The 16,447-nt window shown below is 41.9% G+C and overlaps 1 protein-coding gene across 7 annotated transcripts in view; it reads left to right on the top strand.

Annotated features, from left to right (window-relative positions):
• ABCA1 (ATP binding cassette subfamily A member 1) overlaps positions 1-16,447 on the top strand; it is a 101,862-nt gene that overhangs the window by 37,249 nt on the left and 48,166 nt on the right. The window lies entirely within an intron of this gene.

The raw sequence follows: 16,447 nt of genomic DNA, 5'->3' as shown, positions 1-16,447 counted from the left end.
CAGGTTGGCAGGTGTGTGCTGAAGGTATGTACAGACATGGACTGTGCAAGGTATTTGTGTTGGGTATTTAACCCCCCTCTCTCCTCTCCTCTTCAGAGTTGTGCAGAATTCTGATGTGATCACATCTGCATATAATACTGTAGTCTACTGACTCTGACCATTAGTTCATAGTTGTATATAAAGGACATGCCTCCATGCTAAGGAGCTCAGTATCCATACCACCAGGCCTTCTCTCTTTTTACTCACAGAACTGGTGAGTGGCATCCTCACACTTTTATCTAAATCTGGAGCAGCTTCAGAAGGGAGAGGATACAGAGGGAATCCTTTGTGCAGAGATGGACACATAATGAACACAGACAAAATGAGTTAAGATGAGTGTTTCCCAAGGAGAAGTTTGATGTTGTTCTCATGAATATCTTCAATTGTTTGGTTTCGTTTGCTGGGAACAAGCTCTCCCCATCGGAATGACAGATATTGTTGTCACTGGTTTTACACTTCTGGTAGTAGTATTTTACTCTTTAGTGTTACTTCTTTTACACTTGCATTGACAAGTTAACTCTTCCAAAGAGAGTAGATCCCGGTGTGGTGTTTTGTATTGAGACATGCAGTGAATGTCAGACATGGACATTTACAAGAACATTATTAAAGCCATAAACTGAAGCTCTTGCTGCTGGGAAGGTCTGAGGGGGAGGAGTGATTCCAAGAAGAGTTTTTTTTTTTGCGTATGGAGTACTTTACAAGTTGAAAGCAGAGGCTCAAGTTTCTCTCTACTGTAAAGACTAGTGGACTGACTGTAAAAACAATCCTCAGACCCAGTCATCACAGACTATATTTCTATAATAAAATATTTCAAATGTGTAATCAAAAAATCAAGCCTCTGTGTCATTAGAATAACAGAATGTCCATTGTTGGTAAGGCCTTTGGAGAGCAAATCCTGTTTGTCTTTCTCATGCTAATTTACAAAGCCATCCACCTTGGTGGATCCTGCTGTCCACTCATTAGTTGTGTGATTCATTCTTTGACAGCATGCATGGAACAGCATCCTCTAATCTTAGAAGCACTCATGTATTTATACTTAGCAGTGCTTAGATTCCTGTTCAAGAGAGGTCAACTCTCAGTTGCTGTTGATGATAAGGTGTGAGAGATGCAAATCCTCCTCACTCTGGGGCATTTCTTCCAGTGACTCTGGGAACCTAAGGAGACACTAGGAGTGGGTGTCAGATGTAAGTGCACCACCCAGCCTGAAAGCACTGTCTCTATATATGTGTTTCCCCCAGCAGCAGGAGGGTTTGTTATCGATAAGCTAATAATTGAAAATGTAATATCCTGTATGTTTTAACTCTGGCCTGGACCTGAAGCCATGTGAATTGGTGGTGCAGACAGGTGGAACTTTACAACTTCCCCAGTGGGATGTGCTCCTTGGTGTGACATGGACTCTGTTGGAGTTTCTGCAGCTCCTTTCTCCCCTCACACACTCTTCCCACTACTGCCAGATGATTTTGAAACAGGCTTCTGGGAGTTGATCTCTCATTGCTAGCATGCAAATTGGAGCTAATGCTAGTCATGCAGAGCATCCATGTCTATATCTGGCTTCTGATGTCTGAATCTGTTCCGAGGGCATTTGCCAGAGTCCTTTCGCTGGAACCTTCTTTAAAACAACCCTCACAAACTAAAGTTCAAAGTGTGATTCTTAGTCATCTGATCTGAAGTTAGGCATGAGCTGAACCTTGGGAATGAGAGACCTACTTAAGATGGCTCATGTTGCTTGCACAGGTATGAGCGTGTCAGTGTCTTTGTTAAACACAAGGTAGGACATGAAGGTTTTGTTCAGGACATGCTATCCACTCATTCCAGCAGGCTTTGTATCTTAGGCACTTCTTGCTAAGGTGGGAGATAATTCCTCATAACAGGGCTGTTTGTGCAGGAGTTGGAGGAGGGACAGCAGAGAAGATTTCTCTGTTGGGAAAGGAAGGTGTTATTAGCAGGGAACAGTTCAGTGTGGCTTCATGTAGCACCTTTTTTGGCCAGGATGCCAGGATAAAGTGCTAAGTGATGGTGTGAGGGAGTTCAGCACATGCAGCTGTCATGCTCTATGGTCACTGCTGTTGTGTGGCTGCTTCCAGCAAACCCTGAGCAGTGAAATCTACGTGCAGGCACACACATACCGTAACATAATCAATTTTGCAGGCAGGTGCCAGGTGCCCTCTCTGTTCCACTTGTTACATGTCTGTCCAGCAATGTCACCAAGGTCTTTAACACTCATGATAAGACGGAGTGCAAATCAGTACAGAGAGTCAAAGACCTTGGTGACGGCACTTTCAAGAGCATGACAAGGCTGCTGGGATCACCAGTTGCAAGCACTGAATTTGCAGCTGGCCTCAGTGCCATTTTATCAGGTTAACTGTTAGCAAGAAATAAGCTTCTTCTGTTTTGAAAGATGGAGATACAGCTTGCTATTGACTCTGAGGCACACTTTCTTTGTTTCTTCCTTCTGTCTACAAGACTCTAAAATACTTTGTTCTGCAGTGCCACAGGATAATAAATTAACAGGTATAATTAAAGCCATCTTACTTGATTGCTGCTAAAAGTTGCAGATATAAGCCAGCCTGGCTAGTATTTACTGCATTGCTTTTAGTTTTCAGTGATCCCAAAGGGCATGTTTCTATTTTTCTTGAAGCCAACCCAACTAAACAAAAATGGAGCAATGAAATAGGCAGAGGGAAACAAACATCGCCTAAGAAATTGCATCAGATCTTGGGCTATTATTCCACATGTGCCCTGCCTGTCCCAGTTGTTTGCTGGATTAGTATTGCTTGTGGCAGAAGAGACAAACATCAGCTGGGTGGCATTCTTTGCTGATGTTGCACTCTGCTGCACACAGAGATGTTGACACAGAAGGAGTTTGCAGCCTGTCTGGTCAATGCTATTAGTGCTTTTTTTAATTTAACAGGTAAAGGATGGTAGAGGGCTCGGGCTAAAGAAGAGCCTTTGGAGAGGCTTTCTGGTGGCTTGTGTATTGCTGTATGATTACAGGGTGCTCGGGGAAACAGGATGTCATACATTATCTGCTAGGTGACATTAAGGTGGTGGCTAACTCCCTTCTCAGTGTCTTGTCCCTAACAAAATTGAGCCCACGCCCTCAAGCTAAACATTCAGATTGGTTCTTATACCTGCCTATGCCTGCCGAATTAGACTGGTTTCCTCCCTGACTTCCTTTGGGAAGAATCCTAGCAAAAACCAGCTAGGCTAGAATGAAGACTAGCAAACCATATATCCAGGTGGCCTTCATGCCCAGAAACACCTCCAAACACTAACTGTGGCAGGGTGGCATTCTTGTTGCTGCACATAAATATGCACTTGGGTTCTCTGATAGTGTGCTCCACAGTGACATTCAGGTCCTTGCCTTTCCTTTAGGCCAGGGGAAAAGTGCTGCCAAAAATGCTGCCCTGTGGTATTGGTAGAGACGTCTTGATTTATTGGGGTAGGTAGAAAGGCTATTTTACCTTTGTGTGTATTTGGTAGCAGTTACCTTGCACTAGCCCTCAGCAGAACTCCGTAGAGCATTTCTGGCTGCTACTGCCTCCCAGTCCAAAGGATCCCTCCAGGAAGAGGAGTCTGGGACTGTGTGGGAACCACTGTGATTTCTGCTGTGGTCAGATGCAGCCTGTCACAATGAGCAAGTGGAAGAAGTGGCCAATACTGGGTGCTTGGGTTGCACAAAGATTGTAGTTGTTGATTGGGTAGGAGATTCAGGTACACATGGCAGTTTTCCCACATTTGCTTAATTAATTTTTTCTTCAAATCTCTGTGTTACTAAACAGGCATATACATGAATGTTCTTAGAGTTTGTTTTTTTAAGTAAATGGAAATTGTTTAGGCAACTGCAGATCTTCTGAAAAAACATTTCCAAAATATTATTGGAAGGGCACTTTAGGTCCCTTACTACAGTCTGTGGTCAAAGTCTCTCTGTGAATCCAAGTGGTGTTATTTTTTCTGTCCTCAGCTGAAACTGGGAGGCTGACAGTCAAGAGATAGGCAAAAGTGGAAAAGACTTCTTATGGCAGCATTGGTCCCAGGTTTTTTATTGGGCAATTAGGTATATTGCTTTAATTAGTTAGGTGACATGATATTTGCATAATTCAGAAAATAGCATCCTGTAATTACAATACAACGAGATATGGAATCATAATTTTCAGTAGAGCCTGCTTTCCTTATTATTTGGAAGCCAAGGATGTGATTAAACTAATAAAATTATCTTGATAGATGTCAAAGTACAAAGGTCTTTACTGTACTTTAAAATCTGTTTCCTGGAGAATCATACTTGTTATCCATGGTGCTGTTCATGAACAGTTGTTACTATGTGACTTTGCTTAGAGGTTGAGATTGGTAAACACATCTCAGCATAATGTGCTGTATTCTGGTTCTGTAGAACTGGGCTTTAATGCTGTTTTTTGGTCTGAACTTCCTTCATACAGAGATACTTCTGAAGATAGAAGTTCAGAATTATGCCAGCTTGGATTCTAGGTAGATATGTATGGATGTGATAGAGCAAGACTGAAATCTCTTTGAATGGGGAATTGAAAAAACATATGCAGTGTTACTTTAAATCTGGCCTTGCTGTTGTGTCTGAACTATACTAGGTGACAGGAGCTTAGGAAAAATGTTTCTGAGAATCCCGTTGCAGAAGATTGTGTGAAACCTGTTAAAAAAATAAGGAAACTGAAAGCTTGTTGGCATAAGGCTGCACTGGCAGTATAGTTACTTTAGACCTAGCTAACCTGGTGCCAGTTAATGGCACTGCATGGAGGGGAGTCAACAGCACCCATAACTACAATTAGCAACAGATATCCAGTAGATGCTAAATTGCAATTTTTTAATTTCATTCACTTTTATCTTAATTTGTCTAGATAAAGACACAATGATAAAGAGAGCAAGAATTGCTTACTGTACTTATCAGTAATTAGTGTTAGTATGTGCTGCAGAGGTAGTGCCATCTTTAAAAGTTCTGGGTGTTCTCTTTAGTCTTTAGCCTTGTCTGTCAATGCTGACTTTTATTTTAAACCAGCAAATAAAGTGGAAAGCATTAGGTGAACAGTTAAACTTCTCACACTTTGCTGTTATCTCCCTCTTTGTGTGGAGTGTTGTCAGTACAGCTTGTTAATGTCAGGATTATGTTGACCAAACTTATGCTATTTTTTAGCCCTAATTTGCATTTATTTTCTGTTTTCCACTCTGGCAAATTCTGCATTTCTTTTCACTGACTTCTAATCTCAGAATCTTAAGAAATGCCTGATTTGTGGAAGATTGCATCGGGTTTGTTTAAGCTGCATTCTGAGGTTGGTTGAGACAGCGGGGTAGAGACTTTCCACATTGAGCTTAGTGTTAGTACTCCCCTAGGAAATATGTAACACTGTTATCTGATGAAAAGTTCAGCTTTCTCAGGGGATTTTTGTGGGCCTGAGCTCTCATGAGAGTGGTGATTATGAAATTGCACCGTTTGGAAAAAGCCCTGTACACTTCTGTGTTTGGTTGGTACTGAGGCCAGAGTGCCTAATTTAGGTCTGACCTCCCATATCTCTCAAGTTAATATTCAGCTTTGGAGCAGTCTCTAGTAATAATACATTTTATCTTCAGCATGTATTACAAACACTTATTACCTAATTTTTACAGCATTCCTGTGAGCTAAATAAATAAACAGCTGCCCTCATTCTCAAACACAGTAGGATGTGGCAGTTTTCAATGCAGTCAGGATGCAATAAAAGCTGATAGCTTTTAAAAAATGTTGATGGTAAATCAAGTTCTTTTTTACACAGGCAAGAGGACAGGGCACTGTGTGCCCAATTTTTTTGAAAATCCATGACAGTTCAATTTTTGGGCAATCTTTCATGTTCTATTTAATATTTTTGGTCATAAAATAAGTGATTTTTAGTAGCAGAATCCTGACTAAAACGAAGCAAAATATTCTGCCACCTGTGACAATTTCTTTGCAGCTTTATTAAAATGTGACACTCTCCACTTTCAACCCTAGGGATTTTTGCTGTTGCTGTGTTTTATTGAGTAGTAGTTGTGAATTCATTGAAATACATTTTAAATTCATTTATTGGGTTTTATGTTTATACTTTCATATGTTTTGTTTTCAAAATTCTGGAAAAATCCATTTAATTAAATGCAACAGCTGCAGAATTAAAAAATAGGCATATGCTTATGTATTTACTGAGTGTCAATAATTAATAGAGTTGTTAAAACCTTGTATTGCTCAGGCCTGTGTATCAGGAATTCTCAGCTGCTAAAAAATTGTTGTACCTTTGAAAATTCAGTGGAATGTCACTCATCTATTAGGTGGAGATCTTGCCCAAGCTTTTTTTTTATGCTGACCTGGCAGCACTCTGTGTGCTCTGTGTGGGGGAGATTCATGCTGTTCTGTGACACACATCCTCTGTAAACAGCCAGTTTCCTTCCCTTTCTAATTTAGCTTTAGTTTTAAGAATGGTGCAATAAAAGGCCCTCTAAAAGGATTTAAAATAAGACCCTTTCCTGTGAGTTTTGGTGTTTTGTGGTGGTTTTTTTTTCTCCTTCTGTTCTTCTAAACGTATTTTTAGAGGAACATACTACCTGAGGTAGTATTTAGATGTGTTTTTCTTGACATTGTCAGAAGGTTTATGTAACCACAGACAGTCAGAACTTAATAAGCATAAACTATTATATCTTTGGAGGTCTTTTCCTTATAGTTCTCTATCTATTCTGACAAGTGCAGCTGAAACATAATTGGACCATATCTGAAGCTGATTGAGCATAGATATGTGCCAGAAGGAGACTTGCTCATGGGGCAAAGACAGCTTACTGCAAAGATAGCAATATCTGAAATCTAAGTGCCTGTTCTGGATTGTGCCAACCACCTCCTTAGGAAAGCAGCACTGCTGCCTACCCAACAAAAAGCTGCTTCAGAACAGTAGGGAGAAAAATAAAAAAGTGGATTTGACACTTGAGACCTGGTGTGGACATGGAAGTCCAAGGTCCCTACAATTTTCATTGTAGCAAAGGCACAACCATGTGACAACATGGTCAGCAGCCATCACCTATGGTTTTACCCTGCTCTGTTCACATGCTTCCTGCTAAGCAGGTGGGGAACAGTGTGCTGTAAAGCCAGAGAACACAAAGACAATGAAGTAGCCCTTTAAGACCACAAGTGTCTTCACCTACCTTGTCTTTTTCCTTCTTTTTCATGTAACCTCTACTGCTACCTTAAAGTGCAAGGAATTTTACTCGTGTATCCATAGAAATAAGGTGTAAGACCTCTCTGGCAGTACATACTCCATTATTTTCAGGTAATTGCAGTGCTTTCTGACTCTGGTACACAGAATCAGGTTCCTAAAGCACCAGAGGCACCGCTTTTCTGTGCACCTAGAAGTAATCCAGTCCTCTGCGTAAAGCAGAGTGGTGCAAATGCTCCAGGGTGTATTTTCAGCCAGCAAGTTATGTCAGTACCAGAGGGAAGGACTGGTTACATTGACAGGTCAATAGGAAACCAGCTGGAAGGATGAGCTCCTGAAACTACCAAGGCAGGATCTGTTTGGGACCATCCTGATGTAATGTAGTATAGTGTCACACTTTGAATGTGAGAGACATGATTTCCAGCTAAAACTTTGTGTGAGTTTGGGCAGTCATTTTTTACTAAGCATCTGTTTTTCCGTCTTTCCCAAAGATTGAGAAAGTTGTTAAATTATTTTGAAGTGCTGTTGTTCAACAGTCTGATTTCTAGTAGTGAAGGGCTTGAATAGTTGCAAAGGTTGCCCTAAACTAGGTGGAGAAAACATAATCTTTTCTTTGGTGCTGAAGTTTGAGGGTTTTATTCCCTTCTGTTGGACTTGAGACTCAAAAGCAAACCCAAACAACTATCCGTAATGGTAACTTTACAGTGACCAACTAAATTGAAATGTAGGTAGCAATCATGGGAGGCTGAAATAATTTGGATGTAGATGTATTTTCAGTGGAAGTAGACAGTGTTTCTGGTTAAACTAAGTGCAGTGTAATGATTGGCTTATTGTTGTTAATCTTCAGCGTTTTTTGATTTGTTTTACTCTTTGTTCTGAAGGTGGCTTATGCTGCAGCGTGCTGGAATAAGGAACATTAGGACTTGGCACTAAATTCGAAACTGTCAGATCTTCCTTAACATAGGAAAAGTAAGAGCTACTATGATCTCCTGACTGCAGGCTTGGTATCTTGCTGAACTTTAGAATCAGTCAGATGTCAGTCAGGTTCCCCGAATTTGTGACAAGTAAAAGGAACAGATAACTGGCAGGATGAGCCTTCCCACCCAAGGGAGGGTAGTTTTTTCTCTTCTCGTCAGCCTTTCTGTGTAAGGAGGAACTAATATAAGTGCAGGACAGTCAGGGTGCTTTGATCCTGGAAAACTCTGCCTGCTGTTTTGCTTAAGGTTCATCATTACCCATGCCAGTTTAATGGGAGAAGCTCTTCAAACTGGATAGGTGGTGCTGTGATAATTTTCAAGTAGGAAAATACTGCTGGATGCATTCTGCCTGCTTTGTTTTGTTTTTTTTTTTTTTTTTTTTTGTTTTTGCTTGTTTTTCTCATATAAGTATCTTCTGGTTGCATTTGAACTAGCAGTCTCACTGATACATGCTTACATAGCCAGCTTATGAAACGACTTCTGCTATTAGTAATGGTCATTTGATGTCCAGCCCTGCCTTTTCCAGTGATTTGAATTTCTACTAAATTTACAGTCGCTTTCTCAAGTAGAAGGAATTCTAGACAGGGTCCTCCTTTGTCCCAGCTTACTCTTTCAACTTCTGCTTAGCACTATGCATTTTTAATAGCATAGTGCCATTGCGATTCCTTGTGTGCTTATGTTTGCCATTAGAATTGTGGTGGCATGTGGTATGTGACTGGATGTGATCTAGGCATTTGGTTTTCTCTCTCTACTGCTTGGGGTTTTTTAATAGATTTCACTTTATGAGTTGATGTTTTGAAACATCTAAAACCTGTCTATTTCCAGGACATAATATTCCAAGTGCTGTGAAAATCCAGTCTTAACATCAAAAAATTACTTCCTAACTTTGTAGAAGAACCCATCTTGCCCTGAGCTGGGTTTGACCTTTGGAGGGCCTTCTCTGTAGTTTATACCATCCCTGAATTTATTTGGTTTACCACTCCTAAAAATAATTTTGTTGTAATAATGAAGTATTTTACATTGTCACATCTGTGCTCCATCATCTGTGACTGACAAGCCAGTTCAGAGCCTTAGAAATTTGTCCTTATTTTGTGAACATTAGCAGGAGAATTTTCAACCAGTTATAATGCCATGCAATTTGAAATTCTGCTCAGAATTTACTTCTTAAAGCAATACAATGACTATTCTTAGGGTGTTTCCTTTAAGCCTGCTTAATTTTTTTGCACTGTTGGAAGTCTGCATAATTTCTTTCTGCTTTTTTTGTTGGCAAACTCTATTTCATGGTTGTCTGTGCAGATAACAGAATTTGCCTTGCAACAGGGAAAGTCTTGAGAATATCTGTTCTGAGGCACAATGTGGGGCTTAGGGAGGTGGTTGGGTGTGCCCCTCCTTAGGCAGGAGCTCTGCAGGCTGTGTTTGCTGGCAGGGCTGTGGCGGCCAGCCTGAGGATTTTTCCTCTGTGCCTTGTGTCTTGGCTTTCTGATGCAGAGTCTTTCTCTTGTCATGTGAGTCACACAGGAAGAGGGCCTGATGGCCTTTGTACAAAACAACTGCATGAAGGGATGTAATAGCCTTTGATGCTGGCTTCCCATGCAGGGTAGAGGTGGGATCTTGGCTTAATGGGCTCAGCATGCCTGAAGTCAGTGTACCCCCAGTGAAGGCTAGCTGAGGACTGGTTTGTATATGTGCATTAGTACATGCTGAGAGCTGTGCTTTCTGCCAGAGTAATTGTTCTGGACTATATTTAAAGCTCTTCCAAGCAAAAATCATGACTTAGAGAGGAATAGAGGTGATCCTGATGTCACAAGATGAGAGGGAAGACCTGGGCCTGTTGCACAGAATTTCCCTCTCTGAGGAGAGATGCTAGCTGGTGGAGATGGATGGCAGGCTGCCTTCTCTTTACTCACATCACTATTTGGCATGGCAGATATACAAAGATGATGGACCCTGGTTAATGGAGTGTTCACTTTGGTATTATCTAGTGTCTGCAGAGGCAGCACTGTTTGATGTGTGATGGCTTTCAGGGCAGAGAGCTGTAGCCTGCTGTAAAACAGGTCAGGCCATGGCTGCAGAAGGAACAGAACTTTGACTGTGAGCAGATTAGGCTTGTATTTTCACACTAGTTGATCCTGCACAACAGGCCTGCTGAGCTGCTTCATTTCTTGTAAGCAAATCAGAGTATGGCTGTCCAACTTTTTCAGAAGACAGTTTAGCTCTTGCCAGAATTAATAGGTACACAGATAGCTCTGAGAGCTATTCTCACCTCACAGGGGGAAGGCTGCCCCTGAGTAAAAGAATAATTAAAACATAATGAGTGCTAAAAAGGCCAAGAGCCTTAAAAAATATTCCTTTATCATGCTTTTTGGATGTGCTGTCTAAGGTTAGGAGTATTACGAAGGCAGGTGAAAATTTGTTGCTTGCCCAGCACTGCGAGAAGTTTTGCTTTTCACGTTGTCAGTCAGGGTTATTGGCCTGGTAGGGTACAGTGAAGTAGCATGGTTCACCATTGGGAGATTGCTGTTTCCTCTGGATGGTTGTCAGTTTACTCTGGATGGTGATATAATTACAAGTCATTCAGTCTTTAGTTCTGCTGGTGAAATTATTTGAGAGCCCATTTTTATTTTTGTGGAAAGTAGCTTCAAACATCTTTTGTCAATAAATCACAGTGATATGTAAGGAGTGTGAAAATCAGTCCGGGTGTTCAAGTGCACCTCTCACCTATTCAAGAGGAATACTTCTCAGATAATGAAAAATTAATACAGACTTCCAGTGTACAAGGTCATTCTGTGGCAGCATTTGGTTTGCCTGCCCTGGTCATCTTACCATGTGAGGGTTTCCTGAAAGACACATGTCTAGCTAGAATTTTTTTAGTGGTCGTGTGTGCTACCAGTAAATGCTCTCACTGCTGGAGCTGGAGGTTCTGCTTGTTTTCTCAGCTTCACTATCTCCATGGGCTTGTGTTTTCCAAGTCTCCTGTTGCTGGAAGTATGATCAGTGAAAAAGCAGTGCCCTGGGTGAAGTGGGCGTGTTTGACTAGGGTGCCTTGTGACCTTGTTCTCCAATCACACCTCAGCACAGTTTTGCACAGACATGACAGCCTGCTTTGCAGTCTGACTGGGCCTTCCCTTCCTGTAGAAGTGCAGTTTTACCTGAATGGGGAGCTTTGAATCTGGAGTCTTTGAACAGGGACAAGAAAGTACATTCTTTGCTTGCTTGATATTCTTCCTTGCTTTGCTCCTTCCATGAATTGGTGGAGACGGATGCTGAGCTGGGAACCTAATTCTCTTTTTTTTGTCTCCTTTGGGCCCTTGTGAAACTTTCCTGATTCTAAAGAATGAAGCTAAAGTGTCTCATGCCTCATCTTACCTTACTGTTTCATCTTGCTGTGTCACCTTAGTTGCTGTTACAAAAATGATTGTGTTGCCCTGTGAACAGTCTCTGGCAAGAAATAAGGGTCAGAATTTCATACCAGCTACTGTGTTGCATTGATATTTGGCTATGATGAACACAGCCTTAGCCAAAGGCTAGCAAGTCTCCCCAACTGCAATGGATATAAATGAAGTAACGTAGTCGTTTTCAGTCTTGCATGTTTAATCAGTAGAGAGGAGTCTCCTTATGACAAAAAGCCATGTCTATAGATCAGACATATTGCCCTGCTTTCTTCATAGCTGCTGAATTAACTTAAGGCATGAAGCTGCTTCTCCCCTTCCCTTCATTAGTTTTTTATAGAGAGTTAAGGTATGTGAAACTGGGAAGTAGATCTGGCTGTCACAGTGTTTTCATTGACCTTGTTAGCTTTAAAGTGGCTGAAAACCTGGTATATTTTAGATGATGGGCAGAAACCTCACAAATTAACATGAGACCTGGTGCGCTTTGTACTCTACAGTGGATTGAGATAACATTGAATTCCATTTGCATGCCTTTTATTTTTAGAACACAGTGTTCAGGATATGAAAAACATAGCCACAATTTCTGTAGGGTTCTGTTTTCCCACCCTGCTGTTTAATTTTAAAGGACACTGCACCATTAAGTTTCTGGAGGAAGTATCTGGCTTCACAGTGAAAGAAGAAAGAATGGGAGAGAAGTTTAATAAAAGAGTCTTGTCCTGTAACCTGCCCCTAGAAGCATTTCTTCCTTTCACTTGTCTGTGGATCTTCCCAGTACTGTTGGAAATTTACTGCTTACTATGGGACCTGTTATGATCATATTTGTAGTAGAATCAGCAAATTAAAACTGATACCCAGACATGGCTCTTCTTGTGCTTTGACCCACCTTTTGAGCTTGGGAAAGTAACTGGGGACGTGTAACTGGAATGAGGAAAATAAAACCCTGTGGCTTTTGGACCACAGATACTTCCTTCACTGCACAATCAGTGTTCAGCTCTGGTCTGTATGGAATTGGAGAGCTGATTTGCTATTTTTTTAATAATGGATATTTTTATTTTGATGTTCATTTTAATAAGTAATATAGCAAGCAAAGAGATTGTTGTTCTTCACTAATTCATGTGATTGTCTTGAGCTCTTTGAATACACTTTGGGTTTGCTTTTTCTTTTGTCACAAAGATTTGATTCTTAAGCAAGGGCTGACTGGCCTACCACTGTGCTCAGGCATAAAGGTTCTGGAAAGGGTTGTCAGTAAAATGTAAATCTTAGGTTGTAATGAAGTGTTACAGTAGGAGATGCTCTGCAGTATGAAAATCCAAGAGTTTCTGGTTTTGATGCCTAGAAGGCAGCCCCCAAGGTTTGCTTGAACTGTGTGGAAATGAAGGACAGCTGTGCCTTTTGTGAAAACAATATCCATGAAATGCTGCCATGTGTGATTTTCTAATCCTGACTGGTGACTTCAGAGAGCAAGAGACATTTTGTGGTTAAGGCATAAGACCTCCAGGTCTGGGAATTCTCAACTGTGCTGGAAGCTTCCTTATGTGACCATATGAAGGATCTTTCTCCCTGTCCCACATGGGATATGGACATCACTTCTGCTTGTTTCATGTGCATGGGGATGGTCTCCTGTTGCATTGCCATACTATGTCCAAACTGGAGCTAATTACAGCACAGGCATTTCGGGCCTGCCAGACCTGTTGGTTTTGGGGGTTATTTGCATGGTTTATAAGCAAAAGTCTCTGTTCTCTGCTATTGCTCCCTTGATGTTAGGACTGAAACTGTAAAAGCTGTTTGCCATGGGGAAAAGCTGTCTCAGTATTATTTCTGCTGACTATACCACCACTGAGTCAGCAAGATGGTTCGCATCAGCTTTGACAGTCTTTTGAGTGTGTTTGCTCAGTGTGACCTCAAGTTTATCTCCCCATTTGTGCCTAGGGCTTAGCTTGCTTGCTTGGGCTTATGGTTTCAGTCAGGAGGATGAACCCTGTGCCGGGAGTGAGGGAGCCTGCAGGAATGCAGCTCCCTTGGTCTTCTGTTGAAGATAAAGCTGAGGGGCAAGGAAAGGCTGCATCCATGTCAAAGTATGTGGAGAGATTGGTCTCCAGTGCATTGTTCTGTGCCCACCAGCTTGCAGTGGGTGACTGTAATGATGCTCTTGGCCACTCTCAAGCAAGAGAGGTGACATGCAAGTTATATCATGTTTGAGCTGACATTTTGTCTTGTATATTTGAGTAACTTGATAGTGTGTCTAAATGTTTATGGCAGAATAATATTGCAGTAGTAGGCCAGTGGTAGTAAAATGTCTTCTTCCATCTGCTCCAGGTGTTCTGACTAAGTAACCTTGATAGTAGCCTTCAGAAGATGTACCGATTTCTTTTGTTTTCTGTTTTGGAGGGCTTTTTTCTTAAGTAATGCTCTTTTGTTTCCTTAGGCCCTAGTGGGCAAGCAGTCATCTTGGATGGGAGTAACTGTTTTCAGGAGGAAACCTGTGCTAAACCTTGACTTTTTAAGGTTTCCGGAGGAGAATATAGATGCATTGCAGTGTTAGGTGCTTTCTGTTGTTTCATGTTCAAGCAGTTATGCATGCCTCCATAATTGAGAGGGGTTGCATAAGACACTGACCCACAAGTCCTGGAAGTAGGACTAGATGGGGTGGGGGAGAAAATGCATGGTACAAAAGGCTGGCTGTGTGCTTAGGACACTGCAGCCAGGACTGTGGTGTTGGGATTTGGTCCCTTGGTCTCGCAGAGCTTTCACATGTGGTCTTGGGTGGTGATCATGGCTTCATGATCAGCTGTCTGGAAGCCAAACACTGCCCCACAGTTCTGGTAACCTTGTTCTGTTTCCTTCATGGTTTACTCCAAATGATGACGAAAACCCGTTCAGGTGTTTGTAGTTCCTTGGAAGGCAGCATTGATTTTCAGCAAATTTTAGTGCTAAGTGAGTCTGAAAATGCTTGGCCTGACAAAAAAGGCAGGGGATGAATGCTCTGCTAATGCTGGGCTGGTTAATTACAGCTGTGAAAGATGGTGGCTCTTTGTTACTCCCCCTCATGATTAAAGGCAGGTCAGCAGGAATCTCAGTGTAGTTCAGATTGTATTGCTGCAATTGCCTATAGAATATGTCCCTGACCAAGAAAATCATGCCTCCATGTGGGAAAAAACCTCAAAGCCAAACTCAGATAAAACAGACTAGCCAAACCAAAAAGCAACAACATATCACTGAGGAAACAGAAAAGTGGAAGAATTATTGCTTGGCTACTATTTTTTTCCCCCCATAAGGCATGTGGCCCTTTAAGAGAAGCTTGAAAAATATCTTAAGTAGGGGCAGATTCAATGAAAAAGCTTGCAAACATCTGATCTCTGCATGCCATTATGCCTTCAGTCACACCCCCCCCCCTTTTGTCCATCTGACTTTCTGAACAGTTGATGATCTCACCAAAAAATAAACAAGCTGCAGAAGTGTTTAGGGATTTTGGCACATGTAGGAAGTAACCAAGGAATCGGGGTGGGGGAAGTTTTTCCTTCACTTGCAGTGAAGCAGGGTGCTTTAGCCTCTGCTGGAAAGAGGACGGTTTTATGTTATTGCAGGAGCCAGATATTTTCCCAGCCTTTTCCTGGGCAGGGAGTGGAGGTGATGGTAGATTTGCTAGTGGGGTTCAAGTGGGGCGTTTGCACAGCGTGCTCAAAACCAGCATATTCATGAGTGGTCCTGCTGCGTGGGAGAGAGGAAGGCAAGGGAGACACTTTTGCCCCAGAGTAACCTCCGCCTTGCCTCAGCTGAGGCGGGTGATTTACTTTTTCGTGTGGAACAAAAAGGCAACGGGGAATTTGTAACTGGATATGTAGATGAAGGAGCAATGACCGTCAGTAACCCCATGTACTTCGTGCCGCAGGAGCAGAGCGCGTGGTTCCTCCCCTTGTCGGCTCCTCCGGCAGGATCAGCCTGGTCAGCCTGGGAGGCAGAAGTGGCACCCGAACCGCCGGGTCTCCCTATCACCTCTGGTGGCACCCCGAGTACACACACACATACTTCTTCCTGATGGGGCTCATTAGTGACAGTATCACCTGCTCCAGCTAAACCAAAGCCAACCAACAACAAAAACAAAACAAAACAAAAAAAACAACAAAAAAACCCAAACAACCAAAAAAACAAAACACAAAAAAACCCCAATGAACAAACAAAAACAGAAAGAAAAAAAATCCCAAAACCAACCCCAAAACCAACCAAACAAATGCAAGCAAAACACAAAAAACCAAGCCAAATCATAAAACCCCTCCTGTATAGGAGGTGGGGGAAAAAGTTGTTACAGCTGTCCCCTATAGGAGGGTAAAGGTACAAACCCCTGATTCCTCCATATCATTACTTTCTCTTTAGGCGTCATTGTTTTCAACTATTTGCTCTGGGTTGCAGCATCCTGTCTTCCTAAAGTAGAAAATACAGCATGACACCTAGCTAGTTGTACCTCAGTCTGGAAATCTTCACTCTGGTAAATCCTATAGGACTTGGTCTCTCACCTCCTCCTGGCGTAGGTGCTTTGCTCATCACTTCTTGTTTAAGCATTATGGAGATAGAATTGTAGAATTGTCCTCTCTCTCTCTTACAGAAAACAGCAACAACAAAACCCAAACCAAATTTACTAAACACTGCTCCCTGTCCCCCACCCCCCCCCCAACCAAACCACAAAACAAAGAAACCAAAACCAAAAAACCAAAACAACTATAGAAAAGAAAAACCACACAAAAAACCAAACCCACACACAAAACCCAAGAAAACAACCCAAAACAGTGTCAGCTCTGAGCATCAGCTTCTAAAGATCCAGTTTTGTGGACTTCAGTAGTGTGCTTGGATTATTATTTCCAGATGGTTCCCCTTT

Source organism: Agelaius phoeniceus, chromosome Z (genome assembly GCF_051311805.1).
Source record: "Agelaius phoeniceus isolate bAgePho1 chromosome Z, bAgePho1.hap1, whole genome shotgun sequence".
Classification (NCBI taxonomy): domain Eukaryota; kingdom Metazoa; phylum Chordata; class Aves; order Passeriformes; family Icteridae; genus Agelaius; species Agelaius phoeniceus.
Note: the sequence above shows the minus strand (reverse complement) of the source record. Positions and strands in the feature narration are given on the sequence as shown.